At 40.3% G+C, this 17,927-nt stretch overlaps 1 long non-coding RNA gene across 1 annotated transcript in view; it reads left to right on the top strand.

Moving 5' to 3' along the window:
- Positions 1-17,398, top strand: part of LOC149676876 (uncharacterized) — a 35,533-nt gene extending 18,135 nt beyond the window's left edge. The window contains exon 3 of the long non-coding RNA XR_016366633.1: positions 17,001-17,398. This is a non-coding gene — a long non-coding RNA (uncharacterized LOC149676876). The remainder of the gene's footprint in view (positions 1-17,000) is intronic.
- The last annotated feature ends 529 nt before the right edge of the window (positions 17,399-17,927 follow it).

The following is a 17,927-nucleotide window of genomic DNA, read 5'->3' as shown; positions in this document are numbered from 1 at the left end:
GCATAGCTTAGCATAGCTTAGCTTAGCATAGCTTAGCATAGCTTAGCATAGCTTAGCTTAGCTTAGCTTAGCTTAGCTTAGCATAGCATAGCATAGCTTAGCTTAGCATAGCATAGCATAGCATGGCTTAACTTAGCTTAGCATAGCATAGCATAGCATAGCATAGCTTAGCTTAGCTTAGCATAGCATAGCTTAGCTTAGCTTAGCTTAGCATAGCTTAGCATAGCTTAGCTTAGCTTAGCTTAGCATAGCATAGCTTAGCTTAGCATAGCTTAACATAGCTTACCTTAGCTTAGCTTAGCATAGCATAGCATAGCTTAGCTTAGCTTAGCTTAGCATAGCATAGCATAGCTTAGCTTAGCATAGCTTAGCTTAGCTTAGCTTAGTTTAGCATAGCTTAGCTTAGCTTAGCATAGCTTAACATAGCTTACCTTAAATTAGCTTAGCTTAGCATAGCATGGCATAGCATAGCTTAGCTTAGCATAGCATAGCATAGCATAGCTTAGCTTAGCATAGCATAGCTTAGCATAGCATAGCATAGCTTAGCATAGCTTAGCTTAGCTTAGCATAGCATAGCTTAGCTTAGCTTAGCATAGCTTAGCATAGCTTAGCTTAGTATAGCATAGCATAGCATAGCTTAGCTTAGCTTAGTATAGCATAGCATAGCTTAGCTTAGCATAGCTTAGCTTAGCTTAGCATAGCTTAACATAGCTTACCTTAAATTAGCTTAGCTTAGCATAGCATGGCATAGCATAGCTTAGCTTAGCTTAGCATAGCATAGCATAGCATAGCATAGCATAGCATAGCTTAGCTTAGCTTAGCTTAGCATAGCATAGCTTAGCTTAGCATAGCTTAGCTTAGCATAGCTTAGCATAGCATAGTATAGCTTAGCATAGCTTAGCATAGCATAGCATAGCATAGCATAGCATAGCTTAGCTTAGCATAGCATAGCATAGCATAGCATAGCTTAGCATAGCTTAGCTTAGCTTAGCTTAGCTTAGCATAGCATAGCTTAGCTTAGCTTAGCTTAGCTTAGCATAGCATAGCATAGCATAGCATAGCTTAGCATAGCATAGCTTAGCTTAGCTTAGCATAGCATAGCTTAGCATAGCTTAGCTTAGCTTAGCATAGCTTAGCATAGCTTAGCTTAGCATAGCTTAGCTTAGCTTAGCTTAGCTTAGCTTAGCATAGCATAGCATAGCTTAGCTTAGCATAGCATAGCATAGCATAGCTTAACTTAGCTTAGCATAGCATAGCATAGCATAGCTTAGCTTAGCTTAGCTTAGCTTAGCATAGCATAGCTTAGCTTAGCTTAGCTTAGCATAGCATAGCTTAGCTTAGCTTAGCTTAGCATAGCTTAGCTTAGCTTAGCATAGCTTAGCTTAGCTTAGCTTAGCATAGCTTAACATAGCTTACCTTAGCTTAGCTTAGCTTAGCATAGCTTAACATAGCTTACCTTAGCTTAGCTTAGCATAGCATAGCATAGCTTAGCTTAGCTTAGCTTAGCATAGCATAGCTTAGCTTAGCATAGCTTAGCTTAGTTTAGCATAGCTTAGCTTAGCTTAGCATAGCTTAACATAGCTTACCTTAAATTAGCATAGCATAGCATAGCATAGCATAGCTTAGCATAGCTTAGCATAGCATAGCATAGCATAGCATAGCTTAGCTTAGCATAGCATAGCATAGCATAGCATAGCATAGCTTAGCATAGCTTAGCTTAGCTTAGCTTAGCTTAGCTTAGCATAGCATAGCATAGCATAGCATAGCATAGCTTAGCATAGCATAGCTTAGCTTAGCTTAGCATAGCATAGCTTAGCATAGCTTAGCTTAGCTTAGCATAGCTTAGCTTAGCATAGCTTAGCTTAGCATAGCTTAGCATAGCTTAGCTTAGCTTAGCTTAGCTTAGCATAGCATAGCATAGCTTAGCTTAGCATAGCATAGCATAGCATGGCTTAACTTAGCTTAGCATAGCATAGCATAGCATAGCTTAGCTTAGCTTAGCATAGCATAGCTTAGCTTAGCTTAGCTTAGCATAGCTTAGCATAGCTTAGCTTAGCTTAGCTTAGCATAGCATAGCTTAGCTTAGCATAGCTTAACATAGCTTACCTTAGCTTAGCTTAGCATAGCATAGCATAGCTTAGCTTAGCTTAGCTTAGCATAGCATAGCATAGCTTAGCTTAGCATAGCTTAGCTTAGCTTAGCTTAGTTTAGCATAGCTTAGCTTAGCTTAGCATAGCTTAACATAGCTTACCTTAAATTAGCTTAGCTTAGCATAGCATGGCATAGCATAGCTTAGCTTAGCATAGCATAGCATAGCATAGCTTAGCTTAGCATAGCATAGCTTAGCATAGCATAGCATAGCTTAGCATAGCTTAGCTTAGCTTAGCATAGCATAGCTTAGCTTAGCTTAGCATAGCTTAGCATAGCTTAGCTTAGTATAGCATAGCATAGCATAGCTTAGCTTAGCTTAGTATAGCATAGCATAGCTTAGCTTAGCTTAGCATAGCTTAACATAGCTTACCTTAAATTAGCTTAGCTTAGCATAGCATGGCATAGCATAGCTTAGCTTAGCTTAGCATAGCATAGCATAGCATAGCATAGCATAGCATAGCATAGCATAGCATAGCATAGCTTAGCTTAGCTTAGCATAGCATAGCATAGCATAGCATAGCTTAGCATAGCATAGCTTAGCTTAGCTTAGCATAGCATAGCTTAGCATAGCTTAGCTTAGCTTAGCATAGCTTAGCATAGCTTAGCATAGCATAGCATAGCATAGCATAGCTTAGCTTAGCTTAGCATAGCATAGCTTAGCTTAGCTTAGCTTAGCATAGCTTAGCATAGCTTAGCTTAGCTTAGCTTAGCATAGCATAGCTTAGCTTAGCATAGCTTAACATAGCTTACCTTAGCTTAGCTTAGCATAGCATAGCATAGCTTAGCTTAGCTTAGCTTAGCATAGCATAGCATAGCTTAGCTTAGCATAGCTTAGCTTAGCTTAGCTTAGTTTAGCATAGCTTAGCTTAGCTTAGCATAGCTTAACATAGCTTACCTTAAATTAGCTTAGCTTAGCATAGCATGGCATAGCATAGCTTAGCTTAGCATAGCATAGCATAGCATAGCTTAGCTTAGCATAGCATAGCTTAGCATAGCATAGCATAGCTTAGCATAGCATAGCTTAGCTTAGCTTAGCATAGCTTAGCATAGCTTAGCTTAGTATAGCATAGCATAGCATAGCTTAGCTTAGCTTAGTATAGCATAGCATAGCTTAGCTTAGCATAGCTTAGCTTAGCTTAGCATAGCTTAACATAGCTTACCTTAAATTAGCTTAGCTTAGCATAGCATGGCATAGCATAGCTTAGCTTAGCTTAGCATAGCATAGCATAGCATAGCATAGCATAGCATAGCTTAGCTTAGCATAGCATAGCTTAGCTTAGCATAGCTTAGCTTAGCATAGCTTAGCATAGCATAGTATAGCTTAGCATAGCTTAGCATAGCATAGCATAGCATAGCATAGCTTAGCTTAGCTTAGCATAGCATAGCATAGCATAGCATAGCTTAGCATAGCTTAGCTTAGCTTAGCTTAGCTTAGCATAGCATAGCTTAGCTTAGCTTAGCTTAGCTTAGCATAGCATAGCATAGCATAGCATAGCTTAGCATAGCATAGCTTAGCTTAGCTTAGCATAGCATAGCTTAGCATAGCTTAGCTTAGCTTAGCATAGCTTAGCATAGCTTAGCTTAGCATAGCTTAGCTTAGCTTAGCTTAGCATAGCATAGCATAGCTTAGCTTAGCATAGCATAGCATAGCATAGCTTAACTTAGCTTAGCATAGCATAGCATAGCATAGCTTAGCTTAGCTTAGCTTAGCTTAGCATAGCATAGCTTAGCTTAGCTTAGCTTAGCATAGCATAGCTTAGCTTAGCTTAGCTTAGCATAGCTTAGCTTAGCTTAGCATAGCTTAGCTTAGCTTAGCTTAGCATAGCTTAACATAGCTTACCTTAGCTTAGCTTAGCTTAGCATAGCTTAACATAGCTTACCTTAGCTTAGCTTAGCATAGCATAGCATAGCTTAGCTTAGCTTAGCTTAGCATAGCATAGCTTAGCTTAGCATAGCTTAGCTTAGTTTAGCATAGCTTAGCTTAGCTTAGCATAGCTTAACATAGCTTACCTTAAATTAGCATAGCATAGCATAGCATAGCATAGCTTAGCATAGCTTAGCATAGCATAGCATAGCATAGCATAGCTTAGCTTAACATAGCTTACCTTAAATTAGCATAGCATAGCATAGCATAGCATAGCTTAGCATAGCTTAGCATAGCATAGCATAGCATAGCATAGCTTAGCTTAGCATAGCATAGCATAGCATAGCATAGCTTAGCATAGCTTAGCTTAGCTTAGCTTAGCTTAGCTTAGCATAGCATAGCTTAGCTTAGCATAGCATAGCTTAGCTTAGCTTAGCTTAGCATAGCATAGCATAGCTTAGCATAGCATAGCTTAGCTTAGCTTAGCATAGCATAGCTTAGCATAGCTTAGCTTAGCTTAGCATAGCTTAGCATAGCTTAGCTTAGCATAGCTTAGCTTAGCATAGCTTAGCATAGCTTAGCTTAGCTTAGCTTAGCTTAGCATAGCATAGCATAGCTTAGCTTAGCATAGCATAGCATAGCATGGCTAAACTTAGCTTAGCATAGCATAGCATAGCTTAGCATAGCTTAGCTTAGCTTAGCTTAGCTTAGCATAGCATAGCTTAGCTTAGCTTAGCTTAGCTTAGCATAGCATAGCATAGCATAGCATAGCTTAGCATAGCATAGCTTAGCTTAGCTTAGCATAGCATAGCTTAGCATAGCTTAGCTTAGCTTAGCATAGCTTAGCTTAGCATAGCTTAGCATAGCTTAGCTTAGCTTAGCTTAGCTTAGCATAGCATAGCATAGCTTAGCATAGCATAGCATAGCATAGCATAGCTTAACTTAGCTTAGCATAGCATAGCATAGCATAGCATAGCTTAGCTTAGCTTAGCTTAGCATAGCATAGCTTAGCTTAGCTTAGCTTAGCATAGCATAGCTTAGCTTAGCTTAGCTTAGCATAGCTTAGCTTAGCTTAGCATAGCATAGCTTAGCTTAGCATAGCTTAGCTTAGCTTAGCTTAGCATAGCTTAACATAGCTTACCTTAGCTTAGCTTAGCTTAGCATAGCTTAACATAGCTTACCTTAGCTTAGCTTAGCATAGCATAGCATAGCTTAGCTTAGCTTAGCTTAGCATAGCATAGCTTAGCTTAGCATAGCTTAGCTTAGTTTAGCATAGCTTAGCTTAGCTTAGCATAGCTTAACATAGCTTACCTTAAATTAGCATAGCTTAGCATAGCATAGCATAGCATAGCTTAGCATAGCTTAGCATAGCATAGCATAGCATAGCATAGCTTAGCTTAGCATAGCATAGCATAGCATAGCATAGCTTAGCATAGCTTAGCTTAGCTTAGCTTAGCTTAGCTTAGCATAGCATAGCTTAGCTTAGCTTAGCTTAGCATAGCATAGCATAGCATAGCATAGCATAGCTTAGCATAGCATAGCTTAGCTTAGCTTAGCATAGCATAGCTTAGCATAGCTTAGCTTAGCTTAGCATAGATTAGCATAGCTTAGCTTAGCATAGCTTAGCTTAGCATAGCTTAGCATAGCTTAGCATAGCTTAGCTTAGCTTAGCTTAGCTTAGCATAGCATAGCATAGCTTAGCTTAGCATAGCATAGCATAGCATGGCTTAACTTAGCTTAGCATAGCATAGCATAGCATAGCATAGCTTAGCTTAGCTTAGCATAGCATAGCTTAGCTTAGCTTAGCTTAGCATAGCTTAGCTTAGCTTAGTATAGCATAGCATAGCTTAGCTTAGCATAGCTTAGCTTAGCTTAGCATAGCTTAACATAGCTTACCTTAAATTAGCTTAGCTTAGCATAGCATGGCATAGCATAGCTTAGCTTAGCTTAGCATAGCATAGCATAGCATAGCATAGCATAGCATAGCATAGCATAGCATAGCATAGCATAGCTTAGCTTAGCATAGCATAGCTTAGCTTAGCATAGCTTAGCTTAGCATAGCTTAGCATAGCATAGTATAGCTTAGCATAGCTTAGCATAGCATAGCATAGCATAGCATAGCATAGCTTAGCTTAGCATAGCATAGCATAGCATAGCATAGCTTAGCATAGCTTAGCTTAGCTTAGCTTAGCTTAGCATAGCATAGCTTAGCTTAGCTTAGCTTAGCTTAGCATAGCATAGCATAGCATAGCATAGCTTAGCATAGCATAGCTTAGCTTAGCTTAGCATAGCATAGCTTAGCATAGCTTAGCTTAGCTTAGCATAGCTTAGCATAGCTTAGCTTAGCATAGCTTAGCTTAGCATAGCTTAGCTTAGCTTAGCTTAGCTTAGCATAGCATAGCATAGCTTAGCTTAGCATAGCATAGCATAGCATAGCTTAACTTAGCTTAGCATAGCATAGCATAGCATAGCTTAGCTTAGCATAGCATAGCTTAGCTTAGCTTAGCTTAGCATAGCATAGCTTAGCTTAGCTTAGCTTAGCATAGCTTAGCTTAGCTTAGCATAGCATAGCTTAGCTTAGCATAGCTTAGCTTAGCTTAGCTTAGCATAGCTTAACATAGCTTACCTTAGCTTAGCTTAGCTTAGCATAGCTTAACATAGCTTACCTTAGCTTAGCTTAGCATAGCATAGCATAGCTTAGCTTAGCTTAGCTTAGCATAGCATAGCTTAGCTTAGCATAGCTTAGCTTAGTTTAGCATAGCTTAGCTTAGCTTAGCATAGCTTAACATAGCTTACCTTAAATTAGCATAGCTTAGCATAGCATAGCATAGCATAGCTTAGCATAGCTTAGCATAGCATAGCATAGCATAGCATAGCTTAGCTTAGCATAGCATAGCATAGCATAGCATAGCTTAGCATAGCTTAGCTTAGCTTAGCTTAGCTTAGCTTAGCATAGCATAGCTTAGCTTAGCTTAGCTTAGCATAGCATAGCATAGCATAGCATAGCATAGCTTAGCATAGCATAGCTTAGCTTAGCTTAGCATAGCATAGCTTAGCATAGCTTAGCTTAGCATAGCATAGCATAGCATAGCATAGCATAGCTTAGCATAGCATAGCTTAGCTTAGCTTAGCATAGCATAGCTTAGCATAGCTTAGCTTAGCTTAGCATAGCTTAGCATAGCTTAGCTTAGCATAGCTTAGCTTAGCATAGCTTAGCATAGCTTAGCTTAGCTTAGCTTAGCTTAGCTTAGCTTAGCATAGCATAGCATAGCTTAGCTTAGCATAGCATAGCATAGCATGGCTTAACTTAGCTTAGCATAGCATAGCATAGCATAGCATAGCTTAGCTTAGCTTAGCATAGCATAGCTTAGCTTAGCTTAGCTTAGCTTAGCATAGCTTAGCTTAGCTTAGCTTAGCATAGCATAGCTTAGCTTAGCATAGCTTAACATAGCTTACCTTAGCTTAGCTTAGCATAGCATAGCATAGCTTAGCTTAGCTTAGCTTAGCATAGCATAGCATAGCTTAGCTTAGCATAGCTTAGCTTAGCTTAGCTTAGTTTAGCATAGCTTAGCTTAGCTTAGCATAGCTTAACATAGCTTACCTTAAATTAGCTTAGCTTAGCATAGCATGGCATAGCATAGCTTAGCTTAGCATAGCATAGCATAGCATAGCTTAGCTTAGCATAGCATAGCTTAGCATAGCATAGCATAGCTTAGCATAGCTTAGCTTAGCTTAGCATAGCATAGCTTAGCTTAGCTTAGCATAGCTTAGCTTAGCATAGCATAGCATAGCATAGCTTAGCTTAGCTTAGTATAGCATAGCATAGCTTAGCTTAGCATAGCTTAGCTTAGCTTAGCATAGCTTAACATAGCTTACCTTAAATTAGCTTAGCTTAGCATAGCATGGCATAGCATAGCTTAGCTTAGCTTAGCATAGCATAGCATAGCATAGCATAGCATAGCATAGCATAGCATAGCTTAGCTTAGCATAGCATAGCTTAGCTTAGCATAGCTTAGCTTAGCATAGCTTAGCATAGCATAGCATAGCTTAGTGTAAAAGTAGGCATAAAATAAAAATAGACTCGGTTACAGGCTTATTCAGGTTAGTTTATGTTCAGCCCTTTAGGGGCGTTTTCACATTCACCCGACCTGTAATGTAGTCTGCTTTATTGTCAACTAGTTTCAGTTCTCTGAAGTTGTCTAAGTGATAAGTTCGCTTATTATTATGTCATTATTACTATTTATATTTTGGAAATAAAATACACTGCACCGGACTAGTTTCGACTTGGTATTCATTGATAGAATTCGAGAACCTTAACATGGTAGCAGAGCGTGGTTCTTAGACGGATTGCTATCAGGGTGGACCAAGGCTTAACACCACGGTAAAGTCAAGTAATTCAATATGGCGGAAGGCAACGAAGGTACGACAGCTTTTGAATTCAAGAAATTATCCGATGATAATTATACTTTATGGAAATTCAACATGAAAATGGCGTTACTGGACTTTGGCCTATGGGGCATTGTCAATGAGACTGAACAACCTCCTGCAGAATCAGCACGAGCAGAAGAAAGGGAAAGATACCGTCTACGACAGGAGCGAGCACTATCGAAGATTTCCATGGCAGTTGATGATGAACATAAGCATCTAATAGAATCCTGTAACACAGCTGTAGAAGCTTGGAAGCTTCTGGAAGAACAGCATGAGCCCATATCTCGTACACGAATATTGATGTTACGTACAGAACTGCAAAACCTGCGATATACTCCTCCAGAATCAATGGCTGTCTACTTAGCAAAGATGCAAGCGATAGCGACGAAGTTGAAGAAAGCCGGCGGCACTATTCCAGACGAAGAGATAGCATATCAGATGATACATATGTTACCAAAGGAATACGACAACGTGGGCTTTACAATTTGTGGGTTATCCAAGGAAGAATTCACGCCACAAAAGGTAAAGACGTTACTGATTGCGGAATATGAGCGATTAAAGCAGCAAGCGAAAGCGGCGGCATCGGAAGATGCGACATACCATATAGGGTTCTCATCAACGGTCACCGCAAGAACAAACGCTCGTTCTCAAGGACAACGTAACGAAACAAAGAAAGAAGTTGAATGTTTCACTTGTCATAAAATCGGCCATTTCTCAACTGGATGTCCGGATAAACAAAAGAAAGAAAGGCAAAAGAAGTCAACAAAGAAGAAACGTAAAGGGCAAGTCATGAATTTCTACGCTTCTGCGATGACTGCCACAACAGATGAAGATCAATGGGTGTTAGACAGTGGAGCCACTCACCATTTTTGCAAGCGCCTGGATTGGATGATCAACGTGAAGGAAATAACGATAGACATCGATACGGCAGAAAGTAAAACCCAAGCCATAGGAATCGGGGAAGTCCAGCTTGTATTAAAGAACGGAACGCCATGATGTCTATTACGTACCATCTTACAAGAGAAATCTACTATCCGTGCGACAAATAGATAAACAAGGATTCAAGCTCGTAGCATTTCAAGGACGATTCACAATCATTAAACCAGACGATGATGAAATAGTCATAGAAGCACGGCTTCATAAGAACAACCTATATATGCTTGATGCTTCGGTATTACAAGAAGAAATCAAGCAAGATGAAATCGACCAAGAAAGTCATATTAGTTCAAAGGAAACAGAAACATGGCATAAGCGACTGGGACATCCGAACATTCGACGAATGCAGCAACTAAGTAAAGGCAACATGGTAAAGGGACTGCCGCGGTTTAAGGACCAGCTTGACACCTGTATCCCCTGTCGACTCTCTAAGTCAACAAAAGAGCCATCTCGCGCCAGTGACGGAATACAGTCCAAGGATGTCTTGGAACTTGTACACAGTGATCTATGGGGTCCAGCTCCCGTAGAATCACGGGCAGGGTTCAAATACTTTATCAGCTTCATTGATGATTTTTCAAGAAAAGTCACGGTATATATGATATCCTCCAAGGCAGAAGCGCTTAACTCCTTCCTGAAGTATAAAGCGTGGGCAGAACGACAAACCGGGCAGAAGATAAAGAAAATCAGAACCGATAATGGCCTGGAATACTGCAACAAAGCATTTACTGATGTTTGCCAGAAAGAAGGAATCCAAGTGGAACGAACGAATACGTACAGCCCAGAGATGAACGGTACGGCGGAAAGGTTCAATCGTACAGCGTTGGAGGGAGTGCGTACGCTACTGGAAGATGGAGGTCTTCCCCAACGGCTGTGGGGAGAGGCCTTAATGACATTTGTCTACCTGACTAACAGACTCCCGCACTCCAAGGTTGAGGGGAGTGTACCGGAAGAAAAATGGCTGCGACGACACATATCCGTGAAACATCTAAGACGATTTGGTTGTTTGGCTTTTGTTCATCAACCGAAAGTCAAGAGAAGTAAATTGGACAATAATGCCAAGATGGGCATTTTGATTGGTTATGCCGCTGCATCAAAGGGCTATCGAATATGGTTCCCCCAAGAGGACTACGTGGAGGAGACGAAGCACGTGAAATTTGATGAAAAGAAAAACGGCTATACCGAACTTGGAAAACAGAAAGAAGATATGAACGTCAAATTCTATAATAGCCATTGGCAGCTGTTAGAACCACGAGACCATGATGACACTGAATCAGAAGATGACAGTGAAACGGACTCTGAATCATCTACGACATCAAATGAATCCTCCGAAAGTACGTCAGACGAACCTATAGACAATGAAATTAAAGGACAAGACCGATCAAAGAATGATGGAACAGATACGGAGAACAATAACGAAGATGATACGGAGAACAATATCCACTGGGAAAGACGAATCATAACAAGAACCAAAGGATCATCAAAGGGAAGAAAGGATGTCTATTATTATGACGTCGAAGCAAACAAACGCTTTCATTCGCAGAAACGAATAAAGGAATATTTGGAGCAAAAAGGAAAACCTTACGATCCTAATCTCTTCAATTTCTCACCGAAAACGACTGATTCAGATACAAATGTTGAAGCCAACATTGTAGAAGCCCCAATAACATATGAAGAAGCCATGCAAAGGGACGACGTCGATACGTGGACAAACGCCATGGACATCGAAATGAGGACCATAACACAACGCCAAGTCTATGAGTTGGTAGAACATCCGGCTGACAAGAAACTCATCGGAACGAAATGGATATACGTAATCAAACGGGACGACAAAGGAAAAATCGCCAAATATAAAGCAAGACTGGTTGCTCAAGGATACTCACAAATCTACGGCGTAGATTACGATGTGACGTATGCGCCAGTAATCAATTTCACCTTAGTCCGAGTATGCGTCTTCGTATTTATTGTCTGTCTCGGATGGTGCCATCAACAACTGGACATTAAAGGCGCCTATTTATATGGGAGCATCGATGAAGACGTGTATGTTAAACAACCCAAGGGTTACGTCTCACCAGGCAAGGAAACTCTCGTATGGCATCTCAAGAAAGGATTATATGGGCTAAAACAAAGCGGAAGAAAATGGTTTGAAGAATTGGACTCGACATTAAGAAAGCTAGGATACACGAAAATTCAGGGATGTAACTGCCTATATCGTTTTGGCACGCGAGCGATATTAATTGTCTACGTTGACGACATTATTCTCATAGCAAGACAGCACGATATCATGAAGGAGTTACTTCGCAAGTTACAGACGATTTTCGAGATTACCGATTTGGGGCAGCTTAGATACTTCCTCGGCGTTGAATTCGACTTCACAAGACCTGAAGAAGTCCGCATACATCAATCCCGATATATTACGAAAATAGCAAAGGAATTCAATATAGAAGCCTCTCGAAAGAAGCTCGATGTACCGTTAGAACAAGGAACGCGGCTGAGTCAGAATGGAATCAACTCATTGGATCAGGAGCAATATCCTTACAGGAAACTGGTTGGAATCCTCCTGTATCTATCACAACGAACACGACCTGATATCACGTACATAATCTCATGTCTCGCAAGATATTCGTCAAATCCTGGACAGGAACACTACAACTATCTCCTTCGAGTTTTAGCATACGTTGTAGAGTCCCAGAGTTACGCTATCAACTACCACAAGACTGCCCGAATGGATTTGGAAGGATACACTGATGCATCATGGGCTTCGGACCTCGATGACAGAAAATCCACCAGCGGCTTTGTCGTCAATATTGGCAACAACCCCATCCTCTGGAGATCCGTGAAGCAAGCATGCGTGGCCCTCTCATCCATGGAAAGCGAGTACATAGCGATTGCAGAAGTAGCGAAAGAAGTCCAATGGATGACGCCCATACTGAGAGAACTGTATAGCATGGATAAGTTAGAATTACGCGAGACGAAAATATATAGTGATAGTCAGGCCGCTATTTACATGTCTAAAAATGTTATCGAAAACAATCGTTCTAAACATATAGACTTAAGATACCATTTTGTACGCGATTGTATAAGCAATAATTTATTTAACCTTGTTTTTGTTAAGACGGATGACAATATAGCAGACTTGTTTACTAAGTTACTTCCCAAACGAAAATTTATAGAATTTTGTATAAAATTAAACTTGTCTTCTGTATCCGAGTCAAGGGGAGTGTAAAAGTAGGCATAAAATAAAAATAGACTCGGTTACAGGCTTATTCAGGTTAGTTTATGTTCAGCCCTTTAGGGGCGTTTTCACATTCACCCGACCTGTAATGTAGTCTGCTTTATTGTCAACTAGTTTCAGTTCTCTGAAGTTGTCTAAGTGATAAGTTCGCTTATTATTATGTCATTATTACTATTTATATTTTGGAAATAAAATACACTGCACCGGACTAGTTTCGACTTGGTATTCATTGATAGAATTCGAGAACCTTAACACTTAGCATAGCTTAGCATAGCATAGCATAGCATAGCTTAGCATAGCTTAGCTTAGCTTAGCTTAGCATAGCATAGCATAGCTTAGCTTAGCTTAGCTTAGCTTAGCATAGCATAGCATAGCATAGCATAGCTTAGCATAGCATAGCTTAGCTTAGCTTAGCATAGCATAGCTTAGCATAGCTTAGCTTAGCTTAGCATAGCTTAGCATAGCTTAGCTTAGCATAGCTTAGCTTAGCATAGCTTAGCATAGCTTAGCTTAGCTTAGCTTAGCATAGCATAGCATAGCTTAGCTTAGCATAGCATAGCATAGCATAGCTTAACTTAGCTTAGCATAGCATAGCATAGCATAGCATAGCTTAGCTTAGCTTAGCTTAGCATAGCATAGCTTAGCTTAGCTTAGCTTAGCATAGCATAGCTTAGCTTAGCTTAGCTTAGCATAGCTTAGCTTAGCTTAGCATAGCATAGCTTAGCTTAGCATAGCTTAGCTTAGCTTAGCTTAGCATAGCTTAACATAGCTTACCTTAGCTTAGCTTAGCTTAGCTTAGCTTAGCATAGCTTAACATAGCTTACCTTAGCTTAGCTTAGCATAGCATAGCATAGCTTAGCTTAGCTTAGCTTAGCATAGCATAGCTTAGCTTAGCATAGCTTAGCTTAGTTTAGCATAGCTTAGCTTAGCTTAGCATAGCTTAACATAGCTTACCTTAAATTAGCTTAGCTTAGCATAGCATGGCATAGCATAGCTTAGCTTAGCTTACCATAGCATAGCTTAGCATAGCTTAGCATAGCTTAGCTTAGCATAGCATAGCATAGCATAGCATAGCATAGCTTAGCTTAGCTTAGCATAGCTTAGCATAGCTTAGCATAGCTTAGCTTAGCATAGCATAGCTTAGCTTAGCTTAGCTTAGCATAGCATAGCTTAGCTTAGCATAGCTTAACATAGCTTACCTTAGCTTAGCTTAGCATAGCATAGCATAGCTTAGCTTAGCATAGCATAGCTTAGCTTAGCTTAGCTTAGCTTAGTTTAGCATAGCTTAGCTTAGCTTAGCATAGCTTAGCTTAGCTTAGCATAGCTTAACATAGCTTACCTTAAATTAGCTTAGCTTAGCATAGCATGGCATAGCATAGCTTAGCTTAGCATAGCATAGCATAGCATAGCATAGCTTAGCTTAGCATAGCATAGCTTAGCATAGTTTAGCATAGCATAGCATAGCATAGCATAGCTTAGCTTAGCTTAGCATAGCTTAGCTTAGCATAGCATAGCTTAGCATAGCTTAGCGTAGCATAGCATAGCTTAGCATAGCTTAGCATAGCTTAGCATAGCTTAGCATAGCTTAGCATAGCATAGCATAGCTTAGCTTAGCTTAGCTTAGCTTAGCATAGCATAGCATAGCATAGCTTAGCTTAGCTTAGCATAGCTTAGCATAGCATAGCATAGCTTAGCTTAGCTTAGCATAGCATAGCATAGCAAAGCTTAGCTTAGCTTAGCATAGCATAGCTTAGCTTAGCATAGCATAGCTTAGCTTAGCATAGCATAGCATAGCATAGCTTAGCTTAGCTTAGCATAGCTTAGCTTAGCTTAGCATAGCTTAGCTTAGCTTAGCTTAGCATAGCATAGCATAGCATAGCATAGCATAGCTTTGCATAGCATAGCTTAGCTTAGCTTAGCATAGCATAGCTTAGCATAGCTTAGCATAGCTTAGCTTAGCATAGCTTAGCATAGCTTAGCTTAGCTTAGCTTAGCATAGCATAGCATAGCTTAGCTTAGCATAGCATAGCTTAGCATAGCTTAGCATAGCATAGCATAGCTTAGCATAGCTTAGCATAGCTTAGCATAGCTTAGCTTAGCATAGCTTAGCATAGCTTAGCTTAGCTTAGCTTAGCATAGCTTAGCATAGCATAGCATAGCATAGCATAGCTTTGCATAGCATAGCTTAGCTTAGCTTAGCATAGCATAGCTTAGCATAGCTTAGCTTAGCTTAGCATAGCTTAGCATAGCTTAGCTTAGCTTAGCTTAGCATAGCATAGCATAGCTTAGCTTAGCATAGCATAGCTTAGCATAGCTTAGCATAGCATAGCATAGCTTAGCATAGCTTAGCATAGCATAGCATAGCTTAGCTTAGCTTAGCTTAGCATAGCATAGCTTAGCTTAGCTTAGCATAGCTTAGCTTAGCATAGCTTAGCATAGCTTAGCATAGCATAGCATAGCTTACCTTAACTTAGCTTAGCTTAGCTTAGCATAGCTTAGCTTAGCTTAGCATAGCATAGCAAAGCTTAGCTTAGCTTAGCATAGCATAGCTTAGCTTTGCTTAGCTTAGCATAGCATAGCTTAGCTTAGCTTAGCATAGCATAGCTTAGCTTAGCTTAGCTTAGCTTAGCATAGCATAGCTTAGCATAGCTTAGCTTAGCATAGCATGGCATAGCATAGCTTAGCTTAGCTTAGCTTAGCATAGCATAGCATAGCATAGCATAGCTTAGCTTAGCATAGCTTAGCTTAGCATAGCTTAGCTTAGCTTAGCATAGCTTAGCATAGCATAGCATAGCTTAGCATAGCTTAGCATAGCATAGCATAGCTTAGCTTAGCTTAGCATAGCATAGCATAGCATAGCATAGCTTAGCTTAGCATAGCTTAGCTTAGCATAGCTTAGCTTAGCTTAGCTTAGCTTAGCATAGCATAGCATAGCATAGCTTAGCATAGCATAGCTTAGCTTAGCTTAGCCTAGCATAGCTTAGCATAGCTTAGCTTAGTTTAGCATAGCTTAGCATAGCTTAACATAGCTTACCTTAAATTAGCTTAGCTTAGCATAGCATGGCATAGCATGGCATAGCATAGCTTAGCTTAGCTTAGCATAGCATAGCATAGCATAGCTTAGCTTAGCATAGCATAGCATAGCTTAGCTTAGCTTAGCATAGCATAGTATAGCTTAGCTTAGCTTAGCATAGCATAGCTTAGCTTAGCTTAGCATAGCATAGCATAGCTTAGCTTAGCTTAGCATAGCTTAGCTTAGCTTAGCATAGCATAGCATAGCTTAGCTTAGCTTAGCATAGCATAGCATAGCACTGCATAACATAGCTTAGCTTACCTTAGCATACCTTAGCATAGCTTAGCATAGCTTAGCTTAGCTTAGCATAGCATAGCATAGCTTAGCTGAGCTTAGCTTAGCTTAGCTTAGCTTAGCATAGCATAGCATAGCATAGCATAGCTTAGCATAGCATAGCATAGCTTAGCTTAGCTTAGCATAGCTTAGCTTAGCATAGCTTAGCTTAGCTTAGCATAGCATAGCATAGCTTAGCTTAGCTTAGCATAGCATAGCATAGCACTGCATAACATAGCTTAGCTTACCTTAGCATACCTTAGCATAGCTTAGCATAGCTTAGCTTAGCTTAGCATAGCATAGCATAGCATAGCTTAGCTGAGCTTAGCTTAGCTTAGCTTAGCTTAGCATAGCATAGCATAGCATAGCATAGCATAGCTTCGATTAGCTTCGCTTAGCTTAGCTTCGACTAGCTTCGCTTAGCTTCGATTAGCTTAGCTTAGCTTCGCTCAACTTAGCTTAACATAGTTTAGCTTAGCTTAGCTTCGCTTAACTTAGCTTACCATAGTTTAGCTTAGCTTAGTTTAGCTTAGCTTAGCTTCGCTTAACTTAGCTTACCATAGTTTAGCTTAGCTTAGCTTCGCTTACCATAGTTTAGCTTAGCTTAGCTTCGCTTAACTTAGCTTACCATAGTTTAGCTTAACTTAGTTTATCTTAGCTTAGCTTCGCTTAACTTAGCTTACCATAGTTTAGCTTAGCTTAGCTTAGCTTAGTTTAGCTTAGCTTAGCTTCGATTAGCTTCGCTTAGCTTAGATTCGCTTAGCTTCGCTTAACTTAGCTTACCATAGTTTAGCTTAGCTTCGCTTAACTTAGCTTACCATAGTTTAGCTTAGCTTCGCTTAACTTAGCTTACCATAGTTTAGCTTAGCTTCGCTTAGCTTCGATTAGCTTAGCTTTGCTTAGCTTAGCTTCGATTAGCTTAGCTTAGCTTCGCTTCGCTTAGCTTAGCTTAGCTCGAGGAGTAAGTTGCTAGCACTACGAAGTATAGGAAATATCATACATATGGAACATATCTTATAAACTTATGACACTTCTGTTAATAGTTATGTTAACAACTTTAGAAAGCTTTGTGCGGTAAAGCTTCTAAACACGTCTTGATGAGACCCTAGCATTGGGGTAACCACGAAGAGGCCAAGAAGCTAGCTCGTACAGATGAATTCAAAGAAGAAGATTTCGAAAGAATCGCGTTTGAGCGTTCGCCAAGATACAGAGCGTGGGAACCGATGACGCGAAAGTGAATCAATAAACCAGGGTCGCCAGGAAAGATGGATTGAGTACTATCAGAAGGGGTATACTTCTTGTATTATGGTATAAAATTAATCGCTAAATTTTGAACGTAAATAACTTAATAGGTTTCCTTGAAAAAACCATGAGTTTCATCGAGTTTCCATGTTTTATACTTTTTATGCAAAATACAAATTTGTTGTGAAACCTGGGAAACCCTCGGCAGAGTCCTGCACGGGCCGGGCTCAAGCCCGGTCCGGCCCGAGGCCCGGCCCGATCGGGTCGGGCCGAGCCGGGCTTTCCACTTTTGAAAATTGTATCGGGCCGGGCCGGGTCGGGCTTTTAAAATTTTGGAAATTAACGGGCCGGGCCGGGTTGGGCTTTTAAAATTTTGGAAATTAACGGGCCGGGCCGGGCCGGGCTTTTGTTGATTATCATTTAATCCAAAGTTCAAATGAAAGACAATTTAAATGAGTATAAGCTTCTAAGGACAAATGTAGCGAACAATTATCAAAAGAAATGAAAAATACACGACGCTAAAGCAAATATGAATTCAAATCATTGATTTTATGTAAAGAAATATAAAAATTACAACTGAAATACGTGTAACGGGCCGGGCCGGGCCTGTTCAATTCGTGCAATGTGTCGGGCCGGGCCGGGCCGGGCCGGGCTTTGTTAATGCATGTAACGGGCCGGGCCGGACCGGGCCGAAAAACCAACTATGTACTCGGGCTCGGGCCGGGTTT

The sequence above is a fragment of the Phalangium opilio genome, unplaced genomic scaffold (assembly GCF_054372755.1).
Source record: "Phalangium opilio isolate 3A_F unplaced genomic scaffold, DU_Popi_V2 ptg000045l_1, whole genome shotgun sequence".
Taxonomy (NCBI): Eukaryota; Metazoa; Arthropoda; class Arachnida; order Opiliones; family Phalangiidae; genus Phalangium; species Phalangium opilio.
The sequence above is the reverse complement of the archived record's forward strand: the minus strand, read 5'-3'. Positions and strand labels throughout refer to the sequence as shown.